General features: G+C 35.1%; 1 long non-coding RNA gene across 15 annotated transcripts in view; it reads right to left on the bottom strand.

The window, feature by feature from the left end:
- The window catches only part of LOC140621501 (uncharacterized), a 271,826-nt gene that overhangs the window by 121,433 nt on the left and 135,309 nt on the right, over positions 1 to 15,084 (bottom strand). For all 15 annotated transcript variants that reach the window (XR_012021229.1, XR_012021218.1, XR_012021226.1 and 12 more), the window contains one exon: positions 11,803 to 11,963. This is a non-coding gene — a long non-coding RNA (uncharacterized lncRNA). The remainder of the gene's footprint in view (positions 1 to 11,802; positions 11,964 to 15,084) is intronic.

Below are 15,084 nucleotides of genomic sequence, written 5' to 3'. Positions count from 1 at the left end.
TCAGAATGTATGGACAAAAGGGCACAGGGCATCTCAACCATCGGCATATGCTCTATAATATGGCTCCATTTATAATGAAAAAGTCCTATTATAAAGTTGAATAAATCCAGAACTCATAAAGTTTCAGATATGTCCCAGAACATACAAAATGAAATTTTTAGCTAGCTACTTAATCTCGAAATAGCATTACTACTTACTTGGCCACCTTTACTCACAGATACATAGATATACAATGTTATTTCTAAAGTTCCTACATGCCACAGGTTGCTACACTCACCAAAGGAATAAATTAAAGCAGGCATAATATGAGCTTATCTCTTGCAATTTTTACAGATTTTTCCTGAAAACAGTTTCATGTCTTTTTTTTTTTTTTTTTTTAGTTTCAAGTCTTTTTGTAGAATACCTGTCTGTACTGCACAGATTTTGCTTCTGTGTCATTTCTTCTTTACTTTGACAAAACATCTAGTGGCTTAATCACTATTCATTTTTTATTTTTGTTGTTGTTAATAACAAAACCAGGAATTTATATGAGGTATCAATGTATTTAGCAAAAGTATTTCATGTTTCAAACTCCTTTTCTACTGCAGATGATTACTGGAAAATAGGGGAAAAAAGGTATTGAGGTAATTTACAGGAAATCAGATCATAGTAATGCGCCTTTGCCCCTTGATCCTTTCCCACTCCCTTCTGGATGCACAGCCACTTGACTTCAGGACAGAAGTCAGCTACTCCATTATATATTCTTTAACCTAGTGAGAAGATACAGACTAGCAATGATGAAACACACAATGAAGAAGCTTGTGTCATCATGACACGATAGAGTGGCTTTTCTAGCCATCGATAATCTCTCTTTTCTTGATTTGAGTGAGAATGAGAACAAACTCCTGGGTTTGTGTTTTTGTTTTGAACCCACTATAATTGGGTATTTAATTTTGACAGTCATCTCTCTCTCTCTCTCTCTCTCTCTCTCTCACCCCCCCCCCCGTTGTTTCTGACCTCTTCAGATCTGTCTAGTGTATATTTCACATGGGTTGTGGTTGATATTTCTGATGTTGTTCACTCATTCAGCCATTCTTCTCTGGACAAATAACTAGAGGGAGGAATTCACAACAAAAGAAAGAACCAGAGGTAATACTGTCTGCCACAGATTACTCCATATAGATATAAGTAAGATGTCAGAGCTGGTGGATAAGAGGATGGGGTAATTAGGTGATAGGTGTTAACGAGGGCACATGATGTGGTGAGCACTGGGTGCTATAAACAACTGATAAGTTATTGAACACTACATCTGAAGCTAATTAATGATGGCTAATTGAATTTATATTAAAAATAAGACTCATTTAAGGTATATTATATCAAGGCAAGATTTATATAAATAGGCCTTTATTTATATAAGTAATAACTCTTTATATGAATCTTGCCTTACTATTAAACATTATCATAACCATTATGATTATTTAAATAATAAAACAATGATGATTTTTTTAAAAAGTGAAATATATCTTCCCTTTGAGCTTCCTGCAAATTAAGAAAACATGGAAAATTTGATTATTTAAAATTTTTTTAAAGTTCCATGATCAAAAGGAAGTCCTACATCAAAAATGATACAATACTACTAATACAAATAAGAACTTTTATTTTTTTAAATGTTAAAATATTGTGCTGACCAATTTGATACTTCATTCCATTTTTACAGTAAGCCCATATGGTAGGCTGTTTTCCTATTTCCATTTTATGGTTGATAAACAGAGGATCAGGGAGGTTAAAGAATCATTAGAGGAAGAAAAACAATGTGCTACACCTGAAACAAAAGCATTAACCTAAGGGTAAGATTATTATGTTTAATATAGTTTTTTTTTCTTTGTTTTTTGATTCCTAGTTGTGTCTACATCTCCCTATCTGAAAATGGGGATAATTCAGTACTTACCTTTTTATCCTGCCATGACAACTAAAACATTTAATATAAATAAAGGGAATGTAGTAAGCTACAATATTTTAGCTATTACTGTTTTTATTATAATTATTACTTATATCTTCAGAACTGATTTTGTCAGAGCATACAATCCTCTTTATTTTTTTAAGAGAATATTAAATCTTTTATTGATTACACATGATAATGGACAATACACAAGCTTTAATCCCATCTATAATTTTATCTGATACCATAATTCAATTCATATATATTGCATAGGATGTACCAACAATCATAATAACCAAATAAACTCCAGGAGTTTGCTTGGGTGACCCTTTTAACGGTGAACTCCAGATCACAACACATTAACTGTCAGTTCAACCACACCAAGGTTTGTGGAGACATGGCTTCTGTGCCCACGCCCGTTGCAAATAAATTTCGAATGAAACCTGGCATCACCCTGAAGGAATTCTAACTTCACACTTTTGGGGTAGTTTACCAAGATGGCTTCAGAGTAGACTAACTTTACACAGCACATCTTTAAAAAGACACATTTATTCAGTGTCATGATGACTATTACATTTAACAATCAACAGCATGGGTGCAAAAAAAAAAAAAAAAAACTACATTAAAACCCTTTGTTGGAATGCTTTACACTTTCCGCAAAACAGAAACTAAAATAACCTGTTAAACAATTAGTCACAAATACAGTCCTCGAGTTTTTTGCCCATACACATGAGTATTGTCTAAAACATGTCTTCTTTGTAGCAGCTAGGCCCTGCCACCACTGTGCTTGGCTGAGTTCACAAATCTGTTGTAACCTGTAGCTTCCTGTCACTTCTCTGGCTCTCCTCTCCTGCTAAGCTTTGTTTCCTGGCAGTAATTAAAACCTTCTGCCACTGCATAGCTGCTGCTGCTGGAACCACCGTTGCCACCTTGGTTTCGTGGTTTGGCAAAGTATTGGCCTCCACCACCATAGGGGCCAGAGCTTCTGCCTCCAAAATTTCCTCTGTTCATGGGTCCAAAATTTGAGGATTGATTGTTATAATTGCCAAAATCATTATAGTTACCACCACCTCCAAAGTTGCTTCCATAATTACCAAATCCGTTATAGCCATCGCCACTGCCACTGTATCCACCACCACCTCGATTGCCACCAAAGCCACCTCAACCACTGGAGTTCCCTCCATGACCAAAGTTGTCATTCCCACCAAAACCACCTCCATGACCACCACCAAAGTTTCCAGAACCACTTTGGCCTCTTTGGCTGGACAAGCACTAGCAGCCGTCTCTTGCTTCGATAGGGCTTTCCTTACTTCACAGTTGTGGCCATTCACAGTATGGGATTTTTGAATGACAATCTTGTCTACAGAGTCATGGTCGTCAAAGGTCACAAAAGCAAAACCTCTCTTTTTGCCACTGCCTCGGTCAGTCATGATCTCCATCGCTTCAATTTTCCCATACTGTTCAAAATAATCTCTTAGATGATGTTCTTCAGTGTCTTCTTTAATGCCACCAACAAAAATCCTTTTCACAGTTAAGTGAGCACCAGGTCTTTGAGAATCTTCTCGGGAGACAGCCCTCTTTGGTTCCACCACTCTTCCATCCACCTTGTGTGGCCTTGAGTTCATGGCTGCATCCACCTCCTCCACGGTGGCACCTGAGGAACCCAAAGCCTCTGGAGTGCTTGGTGTTGGGGTCTCTCATTACTACACAGTCCGTAAGCATCCCCCAGTGCTCAAAAATGGCTCCTCAGACTCTCATCGGTTGTTTCAAAGCTCAAACCTTTGTTGAGCTCAGGCTCTTTGGAAGACTCTGACTTAGACCTGACGGCGGTGGGAGGGGAGACCTTAATGATGCTTACTCGGCAGCGTCCAGGGGCAGAAAGACAATGCTCTTCTTTAATGGTATTCCAAAAAGTATTTCAAAACTTTAGCAGAGGAAATTTTTGTAAAATTATTATTTATAAATTTATGTAAATAAGGTTTTTTAACCTAACATATAGATCAAATCTATTTTCATTCTTGCATCCTCAATTACACATGTGTTCATTTCATTATATGTTACACAGAGATAAGAATCCAGTATTAAAGATATTTCAGAAAGATAAAATTGAAATTTTTAATTTTTTTTTTTTTTTTTATTTATGATAATCAGAGAGAGAGAGAGGCAGAGACACAGGCAGAGGGAGAAGCAGGCTCCATGCACCGGGAGCCCGACGCGGGACCCGATCCCGAGTCTCCAGGATCGCGCCCTGGGCCAAAGGCAGGCGCCAAACCGCTGCGCCACCCAGGGATCCCTAAAATTGAAATTTTTAATGAAATTATTGATACTTTGAGCATAATAGTCACAAATACTTTAGATAAGTTTGTTTTCCTTTCACTGTTGTGACAAGGAAAACACGTCATTGAAAGGACATGAGCCAATAATTGCAACAGGCATTTTCAATAAGACAAAAATGTTAGAAAAATTTCCTATCTTCTTAGGTGTGAGTTTTTCTCAGAAATATTCTAGCTGGTTCTTTTTTTTTATTTTATTTTATTTATGATAGTCACACAGAGAGAGAGAGAGGCAGAGACACAGGCTCCATGCACCAGGAGCCCGACGTGGGATTCGATCCCGGGTCTCCAGGATCGCACCCTGGGCCAAAGGCAGGCGCTAAACCGCTGCGCCACCCAGGGATCCCCTAGCTGGTTCTTACATGGCTCTGGTATTAGTCCTTTCCAGCATTCTCATCTCTCCTTTTTTAAAATGCATCTTTTATCAATATATTTTGCAAAAAGCCACGTTTTTGAACCTAAAAGTGTATTCCTAAAGTTCATGAACTATTTGTAAGCACAGCAGTTCATAAAATTAATGATTTTTTTTGAAATGATTCCTGATTTCATCTCAGTGTTTATGAACCAAGACAATCTGTAAATTGAATAGCTTGCATTTTTAATACAGTTGGTAAATTGAAGCTTTATGTGTGTGCATGTGTGTGTGTTTACTTTCATAATCATCCTCCAAATCTTTGCACTCAGCATTAAGGATATATTAGGTTAAACTTGTTAACCACTGGAAAAGTTAATAACAACTCCCCAGTGTCAGTTAAAGTAAAATCTGACATATTTCACAATTGTGAGCAGTTATGGCCACACAAAAAATGTATCTTAAATAGAAATGTTCAAAAATATATGTGTGTTAAAAAAAAAGAAGTCCCAGGAAATTATTTTGGCAAAGGATATTAAGAAAACTTTTATTGTTTTATAAGATTTTTCAAGTCTCGTTTTTTTAAATCTAAAGCAATCAGTAATATCATTAGCAACACTAAAACTCACCAACAGTTCCAATATAAAATAATCCCTGTGCCCATTTCCTTGTCTCTTTATAAAAGGAAGGATTATTTAAATACATATTTCAAAAAGATATGGTACGGCTTTTGTGAACTTTTCTTGAGGACCTAAGAAATGGAGTTGTTTTCTGTTCAAGGGTAGCTGATTGGCAACAGTACATATTTGTTGTTCAAAAATTTTAGTCAGCTTTTTAGACTTCTTTTTTTGAAAGACATTGTGGATATATGAGAAGCAAAATGTGGGAAAAGGAAGAAGTGAAAAGTATTGAGAAAGAAAATAAATTTTGATTAATTTCTATGGTACTTAAAATGCTGTACTAAATATTAATAATGTACTAACCTCCCCCCTTACATTGCTCAAAACATATATTAAACATTTGCTTGCTTTTAATTGTTTTGGTGTTTGAATTGGTGTTCATTCTAAGGAGATACCACTTTGAAACCAGAATATAATTGGGACTAATTAGATTTAGGTTTATTGTGTTCGTTCAAGATATATTTCTTTGTGACTATCACTCTTGGTATTATCATTCTTAGTATTTTGGGTTTTGCAAATCCCAGTGACGTAAAGCAATAACCCTTTATAAACTGTGATAAGCCTAGTGTAGACTGGAAATCGTGCTGATCAGTGAATAAGACTGATTTTGACTGGATTTATGAGGGTCAGTGGTCAGTTGTCAATCAACTGGGAGTTGACTGTCTCAGAATGCTATAGCTGGGAAGACTCAGTCTATTCCACATGGTCACTTAACCTGAAGCAGGCTAGCCCAGCTTGTTAACTGCCTGGTTTCAGGGTTCTGGTAGCATGGAACATGTATGGTCTCAGCTGCCAGAGCTTACAACTAGCATCCTATTCCTTCCTTGTCCGTCTGTTGGCCAGAGGAAAACCCAATGCAAGTCTGTAGTCAAAGGATGAGGAAACAGACTTCTTTCTAAAAAAACAATTTTTAAGAATTTTATTTATTTGGGAGAGAGAGAAAGAATGGAAGGAGGGAGAGAGAAGCAGACTCCCTGCTGAGCAGGGAGCCAGATGCTTAATCCCAGGTCCCTGGGATCATGACCTGAGCAGAAGGCAGATGCTTAACCAAATGAGTCACCCAGGTGATCCCAGACTTCAATTTTTGATGAGAGGATTTAAAAAGTGACCTTTCAAAGGACATTGTTACACATGGGTGAAAAATAGTACTTTTTGTAGTATCGCTTAATAAAATGAGATCTACGTATTAAGTCAACTTGTCCTTTGTTAACTTTCCCTTTAACAAGATATCTCTGATATTTTTTTGGAGACATAATGTTTCTTGTGGACTATTTAATAGTGATTTTATAAAAAGAAGGCCTTGATTCACTCACTCATAGTTAAAAAACAATTCTAAGTGCCTTGTTTATGTCAAGAGGTAGCTCTCCAGGAAGAGAATGAGATCTAGAACAAAACCATTCATATGGCTCTCCTGAAGTCTAGAATTCCCTTTCTCTGTTACACTCAAATAATGAATATGTAACCAAGGGATGTTCAGACAGAAAAACATTTTCTCCTTAATAAAGACCTATGTAATATAAGAGTTATTTATGTCTGTGATATACTTCTCTGTAGTAGGAAAACAAATAGAAAAGAGTAACATTTTGGGTGACTTTTAATGATCACTTTTTATAAAGTATCAATGTATAATATTATTAAACATAAAATAAAATCAGCTGAGTTTTAAAAGACTAATTCTTTCATGATGTATTTCCATAAACTAAAATAATTCAGAATTGAAAGGTGTTGTTTCTTATCTTGGTTTACTTAATTCTTTAACTATGTCAATTCTGTTTGCTACCCTTCATTTTTTTCCTCAGCATTTACAAATAGTTACACGAAGCAAAACTGTAATGTATAAAATTCTATCAGAACTTGAAATCAGTAAAAGATAGTAATCCAAATATTTATTTATTCGAAATTATTTTTTCAAACTGCTTTGGTCCTTTTTATATATACTGTAGAATGTATTTGTCAAATTCTACAAAATGATCTCCTAGGATATTCATAGGAATTACCTTGTATCTATAGATCCAATTTGGGAGATTTGTGAGGTTAGCTCTATTGAGTCTTCTGACCCATTAGCACAACATCTCTTTCTGTTAATTACATCTCCTTTAATTTCTTTCAACAATGTTTATAGTCTTCAGTGTATAGGTCTAACACATATGATCTTTTCAATTTGAGTGTTTAGCTTAGCTTTGTCTAATGGGAATTTAATGTAAGCTCCATATGTAATTTCAAAAAATTTTAGTATCACATTTTAAAAAAGTAAAAATAGGTGAAATTAACTTAATAATATATTTGATTTAACCCAATATACTCAAATACTATCATTTAAACATGTAATCAATATTAAATTTATTATTAACAAGGTAATTCTCATTCTGTTTCCAGTAGTAAATCTTCAAAATTCAATGTAGATTTTATACTTAACACCATATTTCTGTTTGAATGAGGCAATGTTCAAGTGCTCTGTAGTTACAAATGGCTACTGGCTATAAACAGGGCAATGCAGACTTAGATAGTTTATCTTTAATCTGATTTATTCAGTAGTAAATCAAACTTTATTTGATTTATAGTTCCCCATCTCTTTGTTCTGCCATTTTTCTTCTAGTCCTGCTGTTTTTTAGATTAATTGTAGTACTGTTTATGATTCCAGTTTAACTCTGCTTTGGCTAAGTTAGCAATACCACTGAAGTGTCCTAAGGGACTGCTCCACTTTCAAATATTATTATACCATTTCATGTATATTTTAAACATTACAACATCCCTCCACATGTCTTATGCTCGTTCCACTTTTATCCTCCCATCTAATCCTACATATTTTTTAATCTCCACAATATATTGTTAATTTTGCTTTAAACAGTAGATTACCTTTTAAAGGATCCCTGTCTTCCCAATTCAGCAAGAATTTTGGTATCTATGTCTCCCCTCCATTAGCTAAGGCCTGTAAACTTTTTCTAGGAAGAAAATTGGGATACTCACAGGACTTGCCTTGTTTCACCTCCTAATCTCAGGGATTACTGTACTCTACACTGCTTATCATCCAACATTGGAAAAAAAAATCTTAGTTTCACATATTTTGTCTGTTTTTTTTAGTTGTTCAACTCAGAAGAGTAGATCAGTCCAGATATTATTTCTTCAACTTCAAACTATTCTTTTTTTTTTTTTTTAAGTTCAAACTAGTCTAACAACGTTGTTGTACCTTACTATTCTTCAATTCCTCAGGGGAAGGGAATTCCAATAACAATTCTAAAACCTCTAATCACCTTGGGTATATACTGCTTTAAAAAATAGATACTTCTGCCATGTGTGTGTCTAATAGTATAAATTAGTATAACAGTGAAATTAAATACACCTTAGCCAAGTTTCTAATCATAGTATTAAATTTACAATCTGTGAATGAAACTCGAGTTGCAGTGCTGTGAATATAGTCATAAATTTAGTGTCATTCTAGTTAAAGTTTTTAAATTGTTTTATTTAAATCTCTTTTTAAAAAATAATTCAGTATTCTTTAAATATGACAGGAATTTCTCTTTATATACAATCCACAAAATAGTCTCATGGCTTCTTTATTAAATTCCAGCCATTTCAGATTTAATAGTGATTCTTAGGAAAAATTTACTCTTGATTGCATTCACTTCCTTCTGCATTTCATTGCCAAGAATGAAGGAAAGAGCATTTTTAAGCTACACAAGATAAAATACCTTATATTCATTCTAATGTCCATTTAAAATGAACAAGTGCAAAATTTATAACTCATCTGGTGAAATTTTACATTCTTTTATCCTTCAGCAGTCAATGTGAGAGAACCATGGAAAACAGTTTTACAACATGCAGTTTAATGAGTAGAAAATACTCTCTTATCATTTTCATACCCTCAAACTTCTCATCACCCCATGGTGCAGTCAGCAGTCGTTGATACAGAAGTCAAATTTGCCTATGGCATAATTAGTTGAGAAATCACCGAGATTTTGTAGCTATCTTAATAAATATTAATATCTTCATCCTTAATTACATATAATATACTAAAATATATGCCTATCTCAAGTCATTACAATTAAGGTATAATACTATATGAAATAAGAATTAAATGAATAATGGGCCATAATTCAGTGAATTCAAGTTATCAGAAGGACATCAGTATGACCCTAGTGTTATCCACAAAAGCCAGTAATTCTTTTTACTCTCTACATATCAACATAGTGAATGTGAATGTCTCCAGACTACTCCTGAATGACTAATATTTCTGTTAAGAAGTGGAGTTCTTCAGGAATTTATTTCACTTCATGTGACTTTATTAACTCAGTTATCCTATCAAACTATGCACTAAATGTGGTCATATTAGCCAATATTTGATAATCAAAATATTGGTGATAAATAATAAGTTTGTTTTAGCCCTCCTTTTTTTAAAAAGATTTTTAAAATTTATTTATTCATGAGAGACAGAGAGAAAGAGAGAGAGAGAGAGGGAGAGAGAGAGAGAGAGAGAGAGAGAGGCAGAGGGAGAAGCAGGCTCCATGCAGGGAACACGACATGGGACTCAATCCCGGGTCTCCAGGATCATGCCAGGGGCTGAAGGCAGCGCTAAACCACTGAGTCACCTGAGCTGCCCTAGTCTTCATTTTGAATGTGGAGTATAACTCTTCTGTATCTGCATACTACCTGCTATATAATAAGCCTTATTACATGATACTTAAATAAATGCATATTGTCCTGATTAAAATATTGTGAAAGTATTTTTAATATTTTAAACAGTAATATAGGTTTTTTAGTAATATAGTTTTAAAGATAAAATTACTACTAACTTTATTATTTTAATATTGAGGGAGAATGTATACAGAGTTAACAGCCATTTTTTAGGGATGAAATTATTGGGACTAAAATGTAAATAAAGAGAGAAAGAATTAATGACAACAAAAACATAATGGCAGACTTTCTACCATTATGTCAGTAAACCATGAAACTCACAGTTTCTTTACCAAAATCATGTTTTAACCCCAACATCAACTATTCCTGCAAACTCAGAAGCTGGCTCATTTTAAGTGGCATATCAACTTAAATATAAAATTATTTTAACCTCTAATAAGAAATATCATCCTACCAAGCATTTTGTGTTTTTGTGAGCTTTGCCAAAGATGTTTGAAGTCACAGGAATTATTTACAACCACAGAACACTCATAAATCTACATAAGCCTTTCTGTTCTGTGAGGTTTCTTGGCCAAGTTGCACCTGACAGCTCTTCCCTAAAAAGGTTGAATTGTGTCTCCCACAAATTCATATGATGAAGCCCTAACTTCCACTATGTCAGAATGTGACTTTAATAGGACATACAGTCTCTAAGGAGGTAATTAAGGTCAAATGAGATCATTAGGATGGGTCTTATTCCAATATAACTGGTTTCGACAGGACACAGACATACCTAGGGGGAAGACCAGGTGAAGAAAGAGAGAACATAGATGCCCACCGGTAGGTCAAGGACAGAGGTCTCAGAACAAATAACTCTGCCAATACCTTGATTGTGGACTTCCAACCTCCAGACTGACGAAATAATGTCTGTTGTTTAAGTCACCCAGTTTTTGGTATCTTGTTATGGCAGCCCTAGCAAAATAATCAGCTACTTTAGTCCTTCCAGTACCTATTGCTTCTTCTCCTCACTCCTGGATATTATAAGCACATGGCACAAACTTAGAGAAGACAGTCTTTCCTGGAGATCTGTAAAATGTTAACAGTTTAAAATTTCTCTATCACTGCTTGGAAACATAACTGATAGAAGCAGGGGAAGTGAGAGTGAAATCTACTTAATTGGTCTCTTTGGCTCTGCAAGTCTATAGGCCACTAACTTCTAAAATGTGAAGTTTATTGCTATTATTTTTTTTACCTTCATGTGGAAATACAATAGGGATTTTAATAGCACTTATTTTCTTGTGCTTTTAAGAAAATGTGTGTGTTGAAAATTCTCTGATAAAATTTTAAAACAAAATAATTCTTCTGAGAGCCATCATTCAAAAATATCATCTAATAAAATTTATATACCTTAAAATAATAATGCTTCCTCCTACACATATACATCCTTGAATATATACCCTTACAAAGTTTTAAGATTTAGGACATTTTTCAGTAAATATGCAGGATTGCTATTGCTTTTTTAAATACTGGTAAATCACATCCTGTTATATTCTAGTTTTTTTATTGTTTATGAGCAAATCTGTACATAAAATAATGCACAGATTTTAATAAATATAATGATAGTGATTTATTGATATTAGAACAAAAACAGAAGCTTAGTTTTTCTTAGTGATGCATATTCACATAGATTCCAGATCATATTTTCTTTAATTCTGTCAGATAGGTGTTTACTGTATACTCTATTATGGAGCTTTCAATCTTTCAGCTTTTAGTTTCAGCACTGTTTAATATCCACACTCACTTGAGCATACACACACACACACAAACAGGCATGCATGCCTGTAACACACAGGATGTCAAGGCTTATTGTAGCTCAAAGCATTTAAGACATGAATTTAAAGCACTCACATTGTTTAAATATGTAAACATCATAATCTCAAAACTTCTCCAAAATATCACTTCTGTAAAATCTTGAAACAATATTCGAGTTTTGCTTTAAGACAGGAAAATGAGCCAATGTGGGGTATGCTACTTGAGAAGGTTGGTCATGAGGAGATGACAGGTTGTCCCTGTGAAGAAAAGTTAATAATCAGAGACATAAACACTTATTTGCATTAGGCTTTTGGAATTAGGAATAGACAAGGAATATGTATGATCTATTATGATTATGGTCTATAATGAAGAATATTATATTCACTAACACCTCCAATGATATTTTTCCTTGAATTTTGAAAGAAATGTAAAAGAGAACATGATTCCATATTTCCATATTTCCATATTTCCCAAAGAAATGGTACATATTTCCTCCTTACACCCGATTTCCACTTTTATAAAGGCTGACTTTCCTTATTAAATCAGGAGAGGGCACCTGGTGGCTCAGTGGTTGAGCATCTGCCTTTGGCAAGGGTCATGATCCCAGGGTCCTGGGATCCAGTCCCACATCAGGATCTCCACAGGGAGCTTGCTTCTCCCTCTGCCTATGTCTCTGCCTCTCTCATAAATAAATAAATAATATCTAAAAAACATCAGGAGTCCAGCTCCTAATTCCTGGCATAATATTACTTATTCATTTCCACCTCACTGAAGTTGAATTCCTCCTATATCACTGCCAGGTGCTGTAATCTCTGAACCACTGGATAACCTTTGTAGGAAATACAGAGGAAAATTAAATGTATCTATGCATGTGTATATATGTGTGTATACATGCAAACATAATATATATATATAAAATAAACTTTGCTTCAGTCTTTTCCTTCCTTTGCTACTCTTAATAGAGTGCTACATATATGGAGTGTCTTCTCTACGATGGCTACATAGTAATGTACTTCTATGGGAAGTGCTCTAAAAGCTATTCACTTATCTTAATGAACACTATTTAAAGGGAAAAAGCCACATTAGCCTTGGGTTTGGCAGCCACTTGAACTGATTAGAATGGTAGCTTAAACCCTACCTTTGCTACACTTCAGTGTATCAAATTCTCAGATTACAGCATCCTGTTGGAATAATACCAAATGGCTCTTCAATATCGTATCCTATTTAGTATTAAACACTGGACTCATTGATGGTATTGTACCCAGTGGAATGTGGGGGGAATGGGGATAATACATCACATGAATCTTGTTCATCCAAATTTGTATGAACCAATGGGAGATCTAACAAGGAAAACAGGCAGGAAAGTTTACTTAAGTTTTCCTGCCTTCACTAAAGAAGCTACCGAATATCTCAAAAGTATCATATTAAGATAATCTGTCTCGTTGGAGGGAGGGTTTAAAAATCCATTTACATACTCCTGCTAAACTGACAGTTGTGAAATAAAATGACTGTGTAAGTAAGTTCACATTATGTTGGTTAATCACCTAGGAATAGGCAGTTCTATTCAGTTGTTCAGTATTTTTCAAAATCAAATGTTTTCCACTAATTGTGACTGAAGTTTCTGCTACAATCTAAACTGTAATTAGAAATTGCTTTCTGGTTGTCACCCAGCAGATCTTTTCACTAGGCTTGACATAAGTAATAACAGTATCTTAAATCTAGTTAGTGAATTTCCCACAGGATAATGTATAGAAATCACAGATATAAATCAGATATATAAAAAGTACCAGGGCTCAGAGGACCAAATGAAAATCAGCAAATAATTCTCAACAATCCCTCTCAGGTTTCCTTAATGGTGCTGATAGCTAAACACTGATATGGCAAGAGCTATAGGGAAAACAACAAAAACAAAACAAAACAAAAAACACACACAAAAGGAAGAAAACAAAATAACAACAACAACAACAACAACAAAAGATCTCTATCACATAGCCCAAGATGGTTGCAAATGCAAAGCATAATTCTCACCTGACTACAACGCCAATGCACTGGAACTCTAGGGAGGGAATGAAGGACACTTGGCAAGCTAAAGATAAGGAAATTCAATTTTCCAGTTAAGTAGACGAGAAGAAATGAGAGGTATACTGCTATTTGGATTAGAGTGATATACACATTTTTCCTATTCTTCACAGGATGATATGGAGTCTGCACACCCCAGTGTGAGTCCTCTCCCAGGACTGTCATTAGCTAGTTGTGTTTCTGTGAACAAATCATTTCTGTAGACCTTGATTTTATCTTCCATAAAATGAGGGAGAGACTGGAAGCAGGCTGGCTTCTCATTACCTTCTACCACAAATACCTAGGCATACAGGATGATCAGAAATGTTATATGTAACACTGTTTAAAATGAAAGGGAGGTAAGGAAATGTATGTGGTCTGCTGCTAATGATATATATACATTTCATTCTTCCTTGTTCTTGCCCATCAGGAGGCTTGTTTTCTTTTTGGTTCAGGAGGCAAGATACATAATTTATTCATTTATCCATATATATTTATTTATTGAATGCCTACTCCCTGCCAGACATGGTCCTAGGCATTAGGACACAGCAAAGGCAAAGTCAAATGCTCTGCCTTCATGGAACTTAGGTGGAACTTCAGACTCTCTTTCAGCTTGGGTTTGGCTTAATACATGGAGTTTGGCTTAATAAGAAAAAAGTGGGGTTCTAAGAGTTTTACTTTGTCTTCCTTAAAACAGGGAAATACTCAGCTGGAATTTGCCTTTTGCCATTGTCTCTAGCCTTTCCTCTTACCCTATTCCTATCTGGGATGCCTACGAAATTTACAGCATTGTAAAAGACATATTATAACTTGAGAAGGATTGGTACATCTTAAAAATTACATAAAGAGAATTACAGGATGTAAAAGGAATAATAAAAAAAAAAAAACACCCAACGATCACACTATGTGTGTGTATTATTCAGCTATGGCTGCCAATACAGAATACCAAAGACTGGCTTAAACAGCAGATGTTTACTATCTCCCTGTTCTGGAGGCTGGAAATCTAAGGCCAAGATGTCAGCAGGGCTGGTTTCTGGTAAGACCTCTCCACTTGGCTTGCAAATGGCTGCTTCCTTCTGTGTCCTCACATGGCCTTTCCTCTGTGCGCATGCCCTCCTGGTATCTACTCCTCTCCTTATGATGGCACTAATCCTACTGGATTAGGGCCACATCTCATGACCTCATTGAACTTTAATTACCTCCTTAAAGGCCCTATCTTCAACTCTAGTCACATTGGAAGTTAGGGATTCAATTTATAGATTGAATTGTGTCACCCTACAATTCCTTAGTGTAGATCCACGCTGAAAACTACTTTTCTTC

Source organism: Canis lupus, chromosome 30 (genome assembly GCF_048164855.1).
Source record: "Canis lupus baileyi chromosome 30, mCanLup2.hap1, whole genome shotgun sequence".
NCBI lineage: Eukaryota > Metazoa > Chordata > Mammalia > Carnivora > Canidae > Canis > Canis lupus.
This window is presented reverse-complemented; position numbering and strand designations above follow the sequence as displayed.